The sequence below is a fragment of the Berghia stephanieae genome, chromosome 4 (genome assembly GCF_034508935.2).
Source record: "Berghia stephanieae isolate SIO BIC M18660-M18661 chromosome 4, UCSD_Bste_1.3, whole genome shotgun sequence".
In the NCBI taxonomy this organism is placed as follows: domain Eukaryota; kingdom Metazoa; phylum Mollusca; class Gastropoda; order Nudibranchia; family Aeolidiidae; genus Berghia; species Berghia stephanieae.
This window is the reverse complement of record NC_088363.1, coordinates 5,452,958-5,468,546: the sequence shown is the minus strand read 5'-3', so window position 1 is coordinate 5,468,546 and position 15,589 is coordinate 5,452,958. Positions and strand designations below refer to the sequence as shown.

Here is a 15,589-nt window from a genome sequence, read left to right as displayed (position 1 = left end):
AACACATTAAGGTCATATCAGCGCCAGTAAGCAGGAAGAAAATGGGATAGTAAATAAAAAGTTTTAGAATTACAATTAAAGCAACCAAGAAAAGGTAAGACAAAGGGGAATTGGATTCAGTAGTCTGATGTCACGCGCCCGGCAACGGCGGCCATCTTGGTTCTAAACAAAGAAAATCATTACTTTTTATTCTTCATGCTGGCGAGAACTTTTCATTCCCTTTTCATATGCCTTGTGATCAGAATGTGTAAAAGTCAAAGCATGATCAAATTGATGGGTTTTTTTTCCTCTGGATACGCTTTTAAGCTCGCCGGAGAAATATTTCATATGGCATCCGCCATTGTTCCGATAGTTTAGAGCCAGTGTTACTAAGTTACCATACGTCATTAGGAAGGAAGTGACGGTACGACTATTGAATCCTATTGGTTCAAATAGGAAACAGATGTCCAAGAGCACACCATCAAAGTACTTAGATTGAGATCACCTAAAAGTCTCATCCAGTCACAAGCACAGGTCCCAACTAAGAGGGATGCTCTCATATGTTTACAAATCATATATAGATAGAATGCGCTTGGCCAAGGAGTTCACAACATTGCCATCCGGAAGTATAACGGACCAACACACAAACTCTGTGTAACCATGAACTTTTATAGTCTGGTTAATACAGTTTAGTGAGAACAACTCACAAACGCGGATGGCAAAAAACAATAACAAAGGCCTGAGTGACGTCATCTGCATACTATCTATAGATAATATATAAACAAAACATAATATAATACATAACAGAGAGATGATTTACGAAACAAAAAATATCATCTCCGAAAAGTCTTAACTATATATTTGACTGTTTCCCTCCCAGCTAGGGTATCCGGCCAGGGCCAGGACAAAACCAAGTAATCTCATTCCAAGACAAAGACAGAAAGCAAGCTGGAAAACAGATAAAGGAAGGTAGAAGACACAGTAAGTGCCTCCCTGCCCACTATGGGAGGTCAGGAACCCCACCCAGTTTTTCAGTTTTGGATCTATACTGTGTAAACATTTGAGTATATCCTCCACAGCGGGGACCCTTTGCTTGTACCTGGATGGGACTTGGAGGTCAAGGTCATGTCAAAACAGGATCATGGATAGATTGGTCGCGGAATCTTCCGTTCACTCTTTGAACCAGTTCCCCTTTGTCTTGCTCCTTCTTCGCTGATTTTAACTTCAAATCTTTGAAATGTCCTCAATCATCTTTTTACTGACGATTGAATGATCTCATAATGTCTGCCACAAAAGCTGTAAAACCCGAAAATTGTTTGTTTGATTTTAAGGGTTTTACGGTGCTAGAAACACGTTTTTTTTTTTTTTGTTTGTTTGTTGCTTTAGGTCTCTTCCAACACAATTGAGGTTATATGAGAGACCGCTGAAACAAAAAAACAAGCAATCTAACAAAAATAGTACAAATGTAAATCAAAATCATAACCTAAAGATATAAGCTAAATTATAAATAACCAAGAACAAACAGGCAGAAGATTTACAGAAAAAAAATATCCCCTGTCAAAATACAATCACAACCCAAAGAAGCAGGATAGGCTAGTAAAGAGAAGAAGAAACGACATCACTATCGGATCGTACACCCATGCGAACATCATAGGTATATGATTCAAGGGTGATGCTCCCATCCAACCACCCGCAGAAACACGTTTAGGTCATATCAGCGTGAGTAAAAAGGAAGAAGATTGGATAGTCAAAACATTCTAGATGTGCGATTAAAAGGACTTAAGGAAAAAGTAAGACAGGGGGAAATGGTTCAAATAGGGAAGAGATGTAGATTCCAACAGAACACTATCAGTATCATCAGTGTACTTAGTTTGAGATCACCTAAGACTCTCATCCAGACACTAGCACAATATCCCACTAAGAGGAATACACTCAAATGTTTACAAATCATATGTTAAAAATAAATAAAATAACAGTACATAACAGAGAGATGATTTACAAGTAAAAAAAATATAATCTCCCAAATCTATAACTTTACATTTGACTGTCTCCCTCCCAGCCAATGACTCTGGCCAGCGAAAAACTAAGTCTGTCCCCGCGGTTTTTTGCCATTTCAAAAGCCAAAATTTGCCATAAAAAATGGTAAAATTTGCCATCAAAATAGCAAAATTTGTCAAGAATTTGCCGCTAGTTTTACAAAAATCAAACAATTAAAACAACATGTATGGTAAAAAATTGACACAAATAGGGCATTTTGTAGAATATTTATTTACATTTTGAATGGTTTGAAATAATAATATAATAATAATAATAATAATAATAATAATAATAATAATAATAATAATAATAATAATAATAATAGCCATCGTAAGTAAGTAAGTAAAAAAAAGGAAGTAATCAAAATATTTTATAAACTATTTAGCTTCTTAAAATTTGGGAAATCGAAGTGAACAATGGCATAAAAAAATTCAAAATTTCAAAAACTAATTAAGGAGAGGAAAAAAATAACTATTCACAAGGAAAGAGAAACAAAATCTATTTTCCAATGGGGGCACATTAAATTTGTATTCTCTACTTACTATCCAATTTTGAGCATTATTATTATTGCTTTATATTTCAATATAGGCCAAATGGGTTTTTGAATGTTTGTTTTTGTTTTGTTTTTAAGGGTTTTACGGCGCTTGCAACACATTTAGGTTATATCAGCGCCAGTAAAAAGGAAGAAAATGGGACAGTAAAAAGTTCTGGAATTACAGTTAAAGCACCCAAGAAAAAGTAAGACAAAAGGGGAACTAGAAACAAATAGGGATCAGATGTAGAATCCAAGAGCATACCACCAATGTACTTAGTTTGAGATCACCTATAAGTCTCATCCGGACCCAAGCACAAAATCCAACAAGAGGAATACACTCAAATGCTTACATTATACATTAAAAATAAATATAATAATACATAACAGAGAGATGATTTACAAGGAAAAAAATATCATCTCCCAAAACAATAACTATGCATTTGACTGTTTCCCTCCCAGCCAGGACTCCGAACAGGGCCAAGTAATCTCATTCCAAGACAAAGACAGAAAGCATGTTGGAAAATAGATATAAGGGGATAGAAGACACAGTATGTACCTCCCTGCCCACTATGGGAGGTCAGGATCCCCACCCAGGGTTTTTGAATGAAAAACATGGAAAAAATCATGCAAAATCATAATCATATCATGAAAACTAAGTGCAACTTGTGGCTAAAAATGAAATTGCATTTTATGAAAAATATTTTAATAGAACACATTTTGTTTACATAAATGATAAATGTGATAAATTTCTTAGGAAAAGAATTAAACTTTGAAAAGTAAAATTTTTGAATGCAATAAAATAAAAATAGGAATTTCCTAGTGAAATATCAAATCGTTTGTCAGTTAGTTAGCATTAATTGACTCGATTGTAGATTCTTGAAACTAGATAATTCTATTTTCTGTAGTAGTTATAGACAATCATAATAAATAATAATTTATTACTTACTTAATAAGTAGGTAATGATTCAGAGAAATCATGTTATAAGAAACAAAAGTGTTTGCAGCATAAAAGGATATAAATGTAAAGTATATTTAAAATTATTATCTTATATTATAAATATTAACCTTTTACTATATAAAAAAGACAAAATCATATGAATACTTAAAATATTTCATTGATAAAAATCTTGCCTGGATCTAGGTCTAGACTTATCATCACATATATGTGACAATTTTGCTAGGCTAGGCCATAGAGGTGGGAGGCTAGGCCTAGACATGTTTGTCCGTTATTTAGTGCCAATTTTGGATGCCAGCATTGAAAGTCGCCATCTTTTCACAATTTTTCATAGCTTTTGTTTTTTTTTTAAACAAAAAATCGTCAATTTAGCCTAAAAACGGCGAAATTTGCGGCTTTTTGCTGCCAAATAAAAATTTGCAGCTTTTTGCGGTCAAGGGTGAAATTTGCGGCCGCGAAATACTGCGGGGACAGCTAAGTAATCTCGTTCCAAGACAAAGACAGAAAGCAATTGGAAAACAGATACAGGGGGATAGAAGAGACAGCAAGTACCTCCTCGCCCACTATTGGAGGTCAGCAACCACACCAGAATGTAAGCTTCAATTTAATAACGAAAACAGATAATGTGCATGTTTCAGGTTTTCCCTTTATCAACAAAACAGGATGAATGGAACACTATAGACGAATGGAATAATGTGAATGTTCTTAAGATGAATAAACAAAAACCTTGACAGAGCAGGAAATAGTATGCTTCTTTGTCAGGAAGCACGAATTAAAATAGAACAATAGATATATATATAAAAGTTGTGCAATACTCTTCAATAGTCGTAACGTCACTTCCTTCCTAATGACGCATGGTAACTTAGTAACACTGGCTCTAAACTATCGGAACAATGGCGGACGCCCGTATGAAATAATTCTCCGGCGAGCATAAAAGCGTATCCAGAGGGGGGGGGGGGGGGGGGGGGGAAACATAAATTTGATCACGTTTTGACTTTTACACATTCTGATCACAAGGCATATGAAAAGTTCTAGCCAGCACGAAGAATAAAAAGTAATGATTTTCTTTGTTTAGAACCAAGATGGCCGCCGTTGCAGGGCGGCGTGACATCCGACTACTGAATCCAATTAATTAAGTCAAACAAGGGGAGGCGGGGAGGAAACGTGTGGTGCAGTATAGAAAGTGAAATATAAAAACGTGTAGACTATTGTTGGAAAATAAATACTATGGAATAGGAAATAAATATGAAAGGGATGTAGGTATAAGTATAAGCATTAGTGGTAGTAGCAGCAACAGTAGTACTTTTTGTAGTAGTAGTAGCAGTAGTGGTAGTAGTAGTAGTGGTAGTAGTAGTAGTAGTAGTAGTAGTAGTAGTAGTAGTAGTAGTAGTAGTAGTAGTAGTAGTAGTAGTAATAGTAGTAGAAGTAGTATTAGTAGTAGTAATAGTTGTACTAGTAGTAGTAATAGTGGTAGTAGTAGTAAAAGAAGTAGTAAAAGTAGTAGTAGTAGTAATAGTAGAAGTATGAGGGGTAGTAGTAGAAGTAGTAGTAGTAGTAGTAGTTACATTCAATTTCACATAGTTATTTATAAAAACAAACCAAGGAGGCAGAAAAGTAACGTTAAAATGATCACTGTATAAGACTTTAATTCCTCACATATCAAGAAACTTTAACCAGCCTCCTTCATAAAACATATCCACATACATGGAGGGCTACATATTCTGACATATGAAGGTAACAAGAGATGAAGTGAGTAGGAAAGTGTCAGAAGACGAGAGAGAATTTAAAAATTACGCGGCGGTGATGGGGGTTTGAACCCGCGACCTTACTGGTACAACAATTCTGCCTGGCCGGTGAGAGTGTGACTCTACCGTATGAGCTATCCGCAATCCCAAAAAAAGATCGCCTCTAACTCAGGTCATTATTAGAGCTCTCTCTCTCACCGACTACTTGAGATCGCGGGTCCAACACACACAACCTCTGCGAAGTTAGTTGGCCAGCAATTAAGCTTAATAGCCAATATTCTCAACACAAACATATAACATAGAAACAATTGAGACATTGAGTATGCTCCGGTATTTGGGGTGAGTTTTTAATTCAGAAAAGTGAGTGGAGCAGGCACTTATGTTGGTAACAACAAGAGATGAAGTGAGTATGAAAGTGCCAAAAGACAATAAAGAATTTTTTTAAATTTTCGCGGTAGTGATGGGGTTTGAACCCGTGACCTTATTGGTACGACCAAACTCCGCCTGACCAGTGAGAGTGTGACTCTACCATATGAGCTATCCACGATCCCAAAAAAAAATCGCCTCTAACTCAGGTCATCAGTAGAGCTCTCTCTCATGGACTACTTGAGATCGTGGGTCCAACACACACAACCTCCGCGAAGTTAGTTGGCCAGCAATTAAGCTTAATGGCCAATATTCTCAACACAAACATATAACATAGAAACAATAGAGACTTTGAGCATTCTGAAATATGCCAATTAGCATACATACATTCCAAGACACGATTGTGAATTTTTTAAAAACATTGCTTAGTCTTTGTTTTGGTTTTAAAGGTTTTTACAGCACTTGCAACACATTTAGGTTATATCAGCACCAGTAAAAGGAAGAAAATTGGATAACAAAAGCATTATAGATGTACAAAGAAAAAAGGAAGACAAGGGGAATGATTCAAGTAGGGAACTGATGTAGATTCCAAGAGCATACTATCAGTGTACTTAGTTTGAGATCACCTAAAAGTCTCACCCAGACAACAGCACAAGTCCCAACTCAGAGGAATACACTCAAATGTTTACAAATCTTATGTTAAGAATAAAAATAAATAACAGTACATAACAGAGATATGATTTACAAGGAAAAAACATAATCTCCCAAAACTATAACTATAAATTTGACTGTTTCCCTCCCAGCTAAGGACTCCAGCCAGGGTCAGGATAAAACTAAGTAATCTCATTTCAAGACAAAGACAGAAAGCAATTGGAAAACTAGTACAGGGGGATAGAAGACATAGCAAGTACCTCCCGGCCCACTATGGGAGGTCAGGAACCCCACCCACCCATAACTCGTAATAACCTGATCACACCAACATTTCTGAGAATCAACAAAGAAGACAGAAACAACAAGAGAAGTGCATACCTGCCTACTTGAAAATTTCAAATTAATTAAGAAATACAAAATTCATCAGTAATTAATGGTCAAATTTCAGTAATACTAAAGAAAACAAAAATAATGATAGATACACACTTTTATATATGTAAAATAAACTTACCATATAGGCTTACTATTGCCAATGACCCCCGCGAGAATAATATGCTTACTGATGACCTACTTTCGACACTGCACTGTGTCTACTGATGAGGGTAAAGTTTCCGTGTCGAGTCGATGACGTCACTCATCGCCAGCCAATGAGGCATTGATATTTTTTATTGTAGCATGCAGTAAATAATGAAAAAAAAAAAATTATTTTTTAATTTAACGTTGCAACCATTTGTATCAGTAATATTTCTTCTATTTCCGTAAGTCCGTAATTGTCCTTACACTTACACTTCCGTAACAATTACGGACGTTCCCTAATAATAGGCAGGTATGGAAGTGATGATATCAGATCAAAAGTTTGGATCCAAACAGGTGAAAGCCGTAAAAAAATGAGGTGAGAAAATATATACATTAATAATAATAATAATAATAATAATAATAATAATAATAATAATAATAATAATAATAATAATAATAATAATAATAATAATAATATCTTTATTTCCGTTTTGGAAAATTTGATGCGTAGTATCAAAGCTAATGTTTGTAGTTTTTTCATGCTAATGATAGTCGAATAAAACTATGCACACAAGATTCATTTTTAATACATTTTTTTTTTCAATTTTGAAAAGTAGCAAAAATTTCTAGGATTGAGTGAGTTAAAGTCAGATTCTGCTTAAAGTCGGCCCCAAATTTTCTGTTCAAAGTGTGTTACCATTGATAATGGAATACATAACAAACAATGTGAAATTGAATGTAAGCTTCAATTTGATATACGAAAACAGATAATATGGACTTTTCGGGTTTTTTCCACTTTATCAACAAAACATGTGAATGAAAGAAACACGACAGACGAATCAGATAAAGTTAGAGTCACATGACTGCCATGTGTTGCATTCATCTTGCTTTGTTGATAAAGGGGAAACCCGAAACATCAATATTATGTTTTCGTATATTAAATATCAAATCGTGCGGCTATGTGGTCTAGTGGTATGACACTCGCTTTCGGATCGGAAGGTCCTGGGTTCGAGCCTCGCTCGGCGCATAGATGAGTCCTTGGAGAAGTCTCTTTACATTCTCTCACCGTACTCAGGTGTAAAATGAGTACCTGGCCGTTAACAGCATTGTCTCTGTCCCAAAAATTTGTAATATCGCCTAACAGGCGTCATGTCTCGTCCTACATGTTATGTGTAGCTGTTGGCCAGGGACCCCTTGTAAAGCACTTTGAGCACGTTTAGTGGATAAAAAAAGCTCAAGTTTTTTTTGGGTTTGTTTTTTTGTTTTGTTTTTTTAAATTGAAGCTTACATTCAATTTCACATTGTTATTTATTTCTTCGAGCTTTGAGCAGCAACGTTTCCATTAATAATGGGTCAGGTCAACCTTGTTTACAATCAAAAATCAACTACCACTACTACTATGTCTTTTATCTTCCATTATTTTCTGGAAGGTTCTGTTCCCTGATGCTGACCTTTTCTTATCAATTTGATCACCCCCCCCCCTTTTTTTTTTCATTATATTTTATTTGTTTTCCACGTTTATTTGTGTACTGTTGTGCTGACGAAGGGTTTGTACCTGAAACGTCCATTGTCTGTTTTGTTCCCATACGAAGCCTCTCCATTTTCGCTCTTTCGTTAGTATTTTAAATTCAAACTAATCTTAGGGCGTAATACAGTGGAACCTCCCGATTACGACACCTCCGAATAACGACAACCTCCTGATACCGACATTGACCCGTGGTCCCGATTTTTTTTCTATATCAGATCAGTAAAAATAACCTCCAAATAACGACGCACTTTTTGATAAAACCTCCGAATAACGACATCATTTTGGCGATTTTCGGCAGTTTTCGTAGATATCTGATACTAAAAATACCGAGTATGAGTACTCAAAAGTTTATAAAAACGATTCCTGCTTGAACCAATACCAACCATGAGAACACAGCTTTTTTTTTGTTTTGACGAATCTTGGCTGATATGCATTAACAAGGTATAAATGTAAGTGTAAGCAAGTAAACACAAAATCTTGGAAAATGTGATATTATGTGGTGATAGAAGTAGTAGTAGTAGTAGTAGTAGTAGTAGTAGTAGTAGTAGTAGTAGTAGTAGTAGTAGTAGTAGTAGTAGTAGTAGTAGTGTAGTAGTGTTTTTGTGGGAGGAAGGGGAGGAATTTTGTTTGTTTTAAAGTGTTTTACAGCGCCTGTGACACATCTATGTCATATCAGCGCCAGTAAAAGGGAAGAAAATTGGATAGTAAAAAACATTCTAGATTTACAATTGAAATGACATAAGAAAAAGTAAGACAAAGGGGAATGGTTTAAATAGGGAACAGATGTAGATTCCAGGAGCACACTATCAGTGTATTCAGTTCAGATCACCTAAAAGTCTCATCCAGACACACGCACAAGAAGCCTCTAAGAGGAATACACTACAATGTTTTGTTTGTTTTGTCAATGTTAATAAAAACTGGTCCCGCGGGCCTTACCACGCCCACTTTGTCCGCCATCTTGGAAACCTCTAAATAACGACACCTCCGGATAACGACATAAAAACTCGGTCCCGTGGCATGTCGTTATCGGGAGGTTCCACTGTACGTCGTTTTTCGTCGGAGAAGGGTGTAATATGTCATTTTTCATCATAGCAGCCAGGGAAGAAATACATCTTTTTCCCAGGGACGTATAGTACTTCACTGACCATTTGCGGCTGTCCCCTGATTATTTCGGCAGTGGATAACAAGGCATTCACCTGTAATAAGAAGACAACACAATTATTGAGCTTTAAAAAATTTTTTAAAATTTAGCTTTTATATAGAGCAATATCCACTAAACGTGCTCAAAGTGCTTCACAAGGGGTCCCTGGTCAACAGCAACATTTAACATGTAGGACGGGACATAACGCCTGTCAGGCGATATTACATTTTTTTCGGACAAAGACAATGCTGTTAATGGTCAGGTACTCATTTTACACCCGAGTATGGTGAGAGAATGTGAGTAAAGAGCCTTTTCCAACAACTCAACTATGCGCAGAGTGAGGCTCGAACCCAGGATCATCCGAAAGCGAGTGTTATACCACTAGACCACATAGCCACAAAAAAGAAGTAACCTACCAGGTTACCCTCAAACTCAAACCACCAGCAGTTCAAATCTAGTTTCTGTCAGTCAGTCTGTTTTATTTTCGAAATTCAATAATATTTCAACACTTCTTCCTTCTTCTTCTTTCAGCTTACCCCACATTTTGCAGGGCTGCCATAATGAATGCCACATCTCCATGCATCTCGGTTCAGAGCATCATCTTCATCCAGGCCCAGTTCTTTCATATCGTCCTTTACCTTATCCAACCATCTAGTCTTTGGGCGTCCCATTTTCCTCTTTCCCGCTAATTGTAAGTCCAATACTTTCCTTCCCACGTACTCCCTCTCTCAGGGATAAAATGAGTACCTGGCCATTAAACATGTCTTTGCCCCCCCCCCCCCCCCCCAAAAAAAAATTGTAATATTGCCTCAAGGACGTCATGCCTTCCCCTGCATATTGAATGTTACTGCTGACTAGGGACCCCTTATTAAGCGGTTTGAGCACGTTTTGTGGATATTGCACTTGATAAAAGCTCAATTTTAAAAAAAAAGTTTTAGGGGGTGGGGGGGGGGGGGTATTGTTTTTCCTTTTAGCCGTAAAATTTAGTTCAATGAAAAATTAATAAATTAAAAAAAAAAAAAAAAAACAGTGGATCTATTAAAGAAAGCTGACTGCACTAGCATTGAAAGCCAAATAAAAAGAAGAAGATGGCGTTGGCTGGGTCATGTGGCCAGAATGGAAAAAGGGTCACTTCCCAAGACAGCCCTGTACTGGACAGCAGATGGGAAGAGAAAGCGGGGAAGACCCAAAGAAACCTGGCAAAGGACCATGGAGAAAGAATTAAAGGAAGCAGGCCTGTCCTGGAATACAGCCCCCGCAAAAGCAGCCGATCGCAAAAAATGGAGATGTCTGGTGGATGCCCTATGTGCCTCAAGGCCCGAAGAGGATTGAGTAGTAGTAAGTAGTAAGGTCAGACGCAGAAAGTGGAGATGGATTGGCCATACCCTGCAGAAAGAGCCCTGCAATATAACCAAGCAGGCTCTCGAATGGAACCCACAGGGCAAGAGGAAACGGGGTCGTCCAAAACAGACGTGGAGGAGAAGCCGTCACCAAGATTTGATCGTCTCCAATCTTACCTGGAGTGAGGCAAAGGTCTGTGCCAAGGACAGAAGAAGATGGAAGAGTGCTGTTGAGGCCCTATGGTCCGCCAGAAGCCAAGAGGCATAAGTCAAGTCAAGTAGTAAATAGAATGACATTTTCCCCTCTTTTTTTCTTCTCTCTCCGCCATACATCTTGAACATAAAAGCAAAAGACTGTTGACAATTTTATGAAATCTGATTGGTTGTTAACTAAATTTCATTGACTCATTGTACTTTGGCACTTACAGACCTGCCAAGTATTACAAAAAATTCGTAGAAATACGAATTTCTGGCTCCAGCTACAGAACTGCATTCTCCTATTTGACTCAATAAATCTTGTTTTGTTTGTTTTTAAGGGTTTTACGGCGCTTGCAACACATTAAGGTCATATCAGGAAGAAAATGGGATAGTAAAAAGTTCTAGAATGACAATTAAAGCACTTGAGAAAAGGTAAGACAAAGGGGAATTGGTTCAAATAGGAAACAGATGTAGATTCCAAAAGCACACTGTCGAAGTACTTAGTTTGAGATCACCTAAAGTCTCATCCAGACACGAGCACAGGTCTCCGCCAAGAGGAATACACTCAAATAATTACAAATCATATATAACATGTAAACAAAAATAATACAGTGCATAACAGAGAGATGATTTACAAGGAAAAAAATATCTTCCCCCAAAATTCTAACTATATATTTGACTGTTTCCCTCTCAGCCAGGGTATCTGGCCAGCGCCAGGACAAAACCAAGTAATCTCATTCCAAGACAAAGACAGAAAGCAAGTTGGAAAACAGATATAGGGGGATAGAAGACACAGTAAGTACCTCCCTGCCCTCTATGGGAGGTCAGGAACCCCACCCAGTAATAAATCTTCTTGAAAAGGAAAGGTTGGCTCCTTAGAACCGATATTCAGGACTTTGGAGTATTTTCGGATCATGCTGAGGGTAAATTATTTATTTCTTAAGCTGTTTAAAGTCAATTTTTCTTATCTTCCCTTGGAAACTACGAATTGTTGACATTTCAAGTTGGCAGCTCTGCACTTATAGCTTATTGAGAAACTGAGAAAAAGCAACAAACGTCCTGGAAATACCAAGTAGAAGGCACTTTTATTGTGATTAATAAAATTAGTCATGGGGGTCTGATAGCTCAGTTGGTAGAGCATTCACTTCACACACAAAGGGACTGAGATCGATCCGGGAGTAGTCGATATTTTTTTCTGACCTCCCTTGTCCGTCCACCCAGCAGTGACTGGGTAGCTGAGTATGTTAGATTTGGTGGAAAGCACTTTGCGAGACTAGCATCCTATCCAAAGGATAGCAAGCAATTGCTATTGTCAGTTTCACACTATAAAAAACCGGGATAAACTCCGGCTCCATGGGCCGTATGACTCTTAAGGACTACCATTAGTCATGAATTCCATTAAAACTACTTTATATTAGTCATGAATTCCATTAAAACTACTTTATATTAGTCATGAATTCCATTAAAACTACTTTATATTAGTCATGAATTCCATTAAAACTACTTTATATTAGTCATGAATTCCATTAAAACTACTTTATATTAGTCATGAATTCCATTAAAACTACTTTATATTAGTCATGAATTCCATTAAAACTACTTTATATTAGTCATGAATTCCATTAAAACTACTTTATATTAGTCATGAATTCCATTAAAACTACTTTATATTAGTCATGAATTCCATTAAAACTACTTTATAATAGTCATGAATTCCATTAAAACTGCTTTATATTAGTTATGAATTCCATTAAAACTGCTTTATATTAGTCATGAATTCCATTAAAACTACTTTATATTAGTCATGAATTCCATTAAAACTACTTTATATTAGTCATGAATTCCATTAAAACTACTTTATATTAGTCATGAATTCCATTAAAACTACTTTATATTAGTCATGAATTCCATTAAAACTACTTTATATTAGTCATGAATTCCATTAAAACTACTTTATATTAGTTATGAATTCCATTAAAACTACTTTATATTAGTCATGAATTCCATTAAAACTACTTTATATTAGTCATGAATTCCATTAAAAAATAATCCCAAACCTTTCTATGGAGATCAAGAAGTTCACAGCTGTAGGCATATTCGGAGAAAATGAAGGTCACAGCTTGGGTGAAATAGCTGCCGTAGTCTGTGTGACGGACTGAGCTGGTACCTGTAGACATAGGGCAATAGGATTCAATAGACCAGTAAAATGCATGACATCGAAACAATGTAAAATCATAATTTATCAGAGACTAATGTATGATTATTATCGTTGTTGATTTCATGATTATTTTTGTCATTAATATTTCATTGAACTAGGAACTTTGTACATTTATGATTCATTCGATCTTGACCAGTTTTTAATTACCAGTATTCTATGATTGTATTTTTCGATTGATACATTTTTCCTGACATTCAAAGTTGTGTAAAACTGTCTGTAAATGATACAATACAAGCTATATGAGATTCTGTAATTATAAACTATTGTATAAGGCATTTAAAGGATAATTCCTATTAAGCCTTTAGTAAGATAAGATAAGAATAGTCTGATGTCACGTCCACCCAGCAATGAGCAGTTTGGTTCTAAACAAAGAAAATCTGTACTTTTTATTCTTCATGCTGGCTAGAACTTTTTCACATGTCATGTGATCAGAACGTATAAAAGTCAATGCATGATCAGATTTATGTTTTTCTCTTCTGGATACACTTTTATGCTCGTCTGAGAAGTATTTCATAAGGGCATCCGCTATTGTTCCAATAGTTTAGAGAACCAGTTACTAAGTTGCCATTACGAGGGAAGTGACGTCACAACTGTTGAACCCTATTGAAGAAGGTTAAAAAAAAATCGAAACATTTCTTTTACAACCAGAGCCTTTATTTATATGGAGGTTATGTGGTCTAGTGGTATGAATCGCCCGTGATTTGGAAGGTCTTGGGTTCGAGTTCCGCTCTGAGCAGCGCATAGTGGAATCCTTGAAAAAGGCTCTTTAATCACATTCTCTCACCGTACTCGGTGTAAAATGGGTACCTGGCTGTTAACAACATTGACTATGTTGGAAAATAATTGTCAAGTCTCGTCCTATATGTTAAATAAATAAATAAAAATAAAATTCCCTTTATTCATCCCATAGGGGAAATTTTTCTCTAGGGTCTATTCCGAGGGATGACTGGTATAACCCAGGCGTCAGTCACAGTACAGCGCCGCAAATTGAACTAGGGCTATGTGGTCTAGTGGTATGACACTTTCTTTTGGATCAGAAAGTCCTGGGTTCGAGCCTCTCTTGGCGCATAGTTGAGTCCTTGGAAAAGGCTCTTTACTCACAATCTCTCACCATACTCAGGTGTAAAATGAGTACCTGGCTGTTAACAGCGTTGTCTATGTCTATGTCGGAAAATTTTTTAAAAATCGCCTAAAAGGTTTCATGTCTCGTTCTACTACATGTTACAAGTTACTGTTGGTCAGGGAACCCTTGTAAAGCGCTTTGAGCACATTTAGTGGATATCGCGCTATACAAAAGCTCGTTTAAAGCTCAAGATACTTTCGATCATGGAAAGTAATCCCGTTTTCCATGTAGATGATACACACACACACACATACACGCATAGGCACAAACGGTTTAACGCTTTTATAAAATAACAATAATAATACTAATAATAATAATAATAATTGTAATATTTGTTATTATTATTATTACTATTACCATCATAATCATTATTATATTATTATCAATAATAATTATTATTTTTATTATTAATACTCTTATTATCATACTATTACTATTATTTTTATTTTTATTATTATTATTATTATTATTATTATTATTATTATTATTATTATTATTATTATTATTATTATTATTATTATTATTATTATTATTATTATTATATTATTATTATTATTATTATTATTATATTATTATTATTATTATTATTTATTATTATTATCATTATTATTATTATTATTATTGTTATTATCATTATTATTATTATTATTATTATTATTATTATTATTATTATTATTATTATTATTATTAACACTATTCCCTGCTCTGAGGGAAATCTCTCTTTTTCTTTTTTTTTTATATTTTGACCTAAACCTTAGAGTTTTTTGTTTGCTAAACCTTTATGTAAATGTTCAGTTTCTGAGCATGAATTTCTTAAATTGTTTTTATTTTTAAAACAATTATTGTTTTTTTTTTTCTCCTCTATCTGACCATTTGGTCGCTCTCTGAATATTTCTGTTTGTTTGCTTTTTAATTATTATTTGAGATCGGAGTGGGGACGAATATATTTACTAGAAACTAGAAAAAAAAAAAAACAAGAGAGAGAGTTTAATAAAAAAAAAAAAAAGAGGTGGGGGGAGGATGGATGGGACATTTATCCCTTTCAAGGTTCTGTAAAAAGAAGACGGAATTAAAAAAAAAAAAAGATAAAAAAATAAAAGTGACGTTACCAGGATTCGAACCCACAACGTCGATTATGGTCAAACTTCCAGGGCAGACGACTAAACCATTCGGTCATGACACCCACTTTGAAGTCGACGCATATTGTGTATATGTAGTAACAACTGATTTTAATGTTGGTTAATTTTATGTTTTTAT

At 35.5% G+C, this 15,589-nt stretch overlaps 1 protein-coding gene and 1 long non-coding RNA gene across 4 annotated transcripts in view; one reads left to right on the top strand and one right to left on the bottom strand.

The window, feature by feature from the left end:
• Positions 1 to 15,589, top strand: part of LOC144969937 (ribose-phosphate pyrophosphokinase 1) — an 81,346-nt gene that overhangs the window by 36,615 nt on the left and 29,142 nt on the right. The window lies entirely within an intron of this gene.
• LOC144969940 (uncharacterized) lies at positions 4,966 to 13,499 on the bottom strand. The gene is made up of 2 exons (XR_013644889.1): positions 13,049 to 13,499; positions 4,966 to 9,508 (listed from the first exon to the last, which is right to left on the bottom strand). It is a non-coding gene; the product is annotated as an uncharacterized LOC144969940 (long non-coding RNA).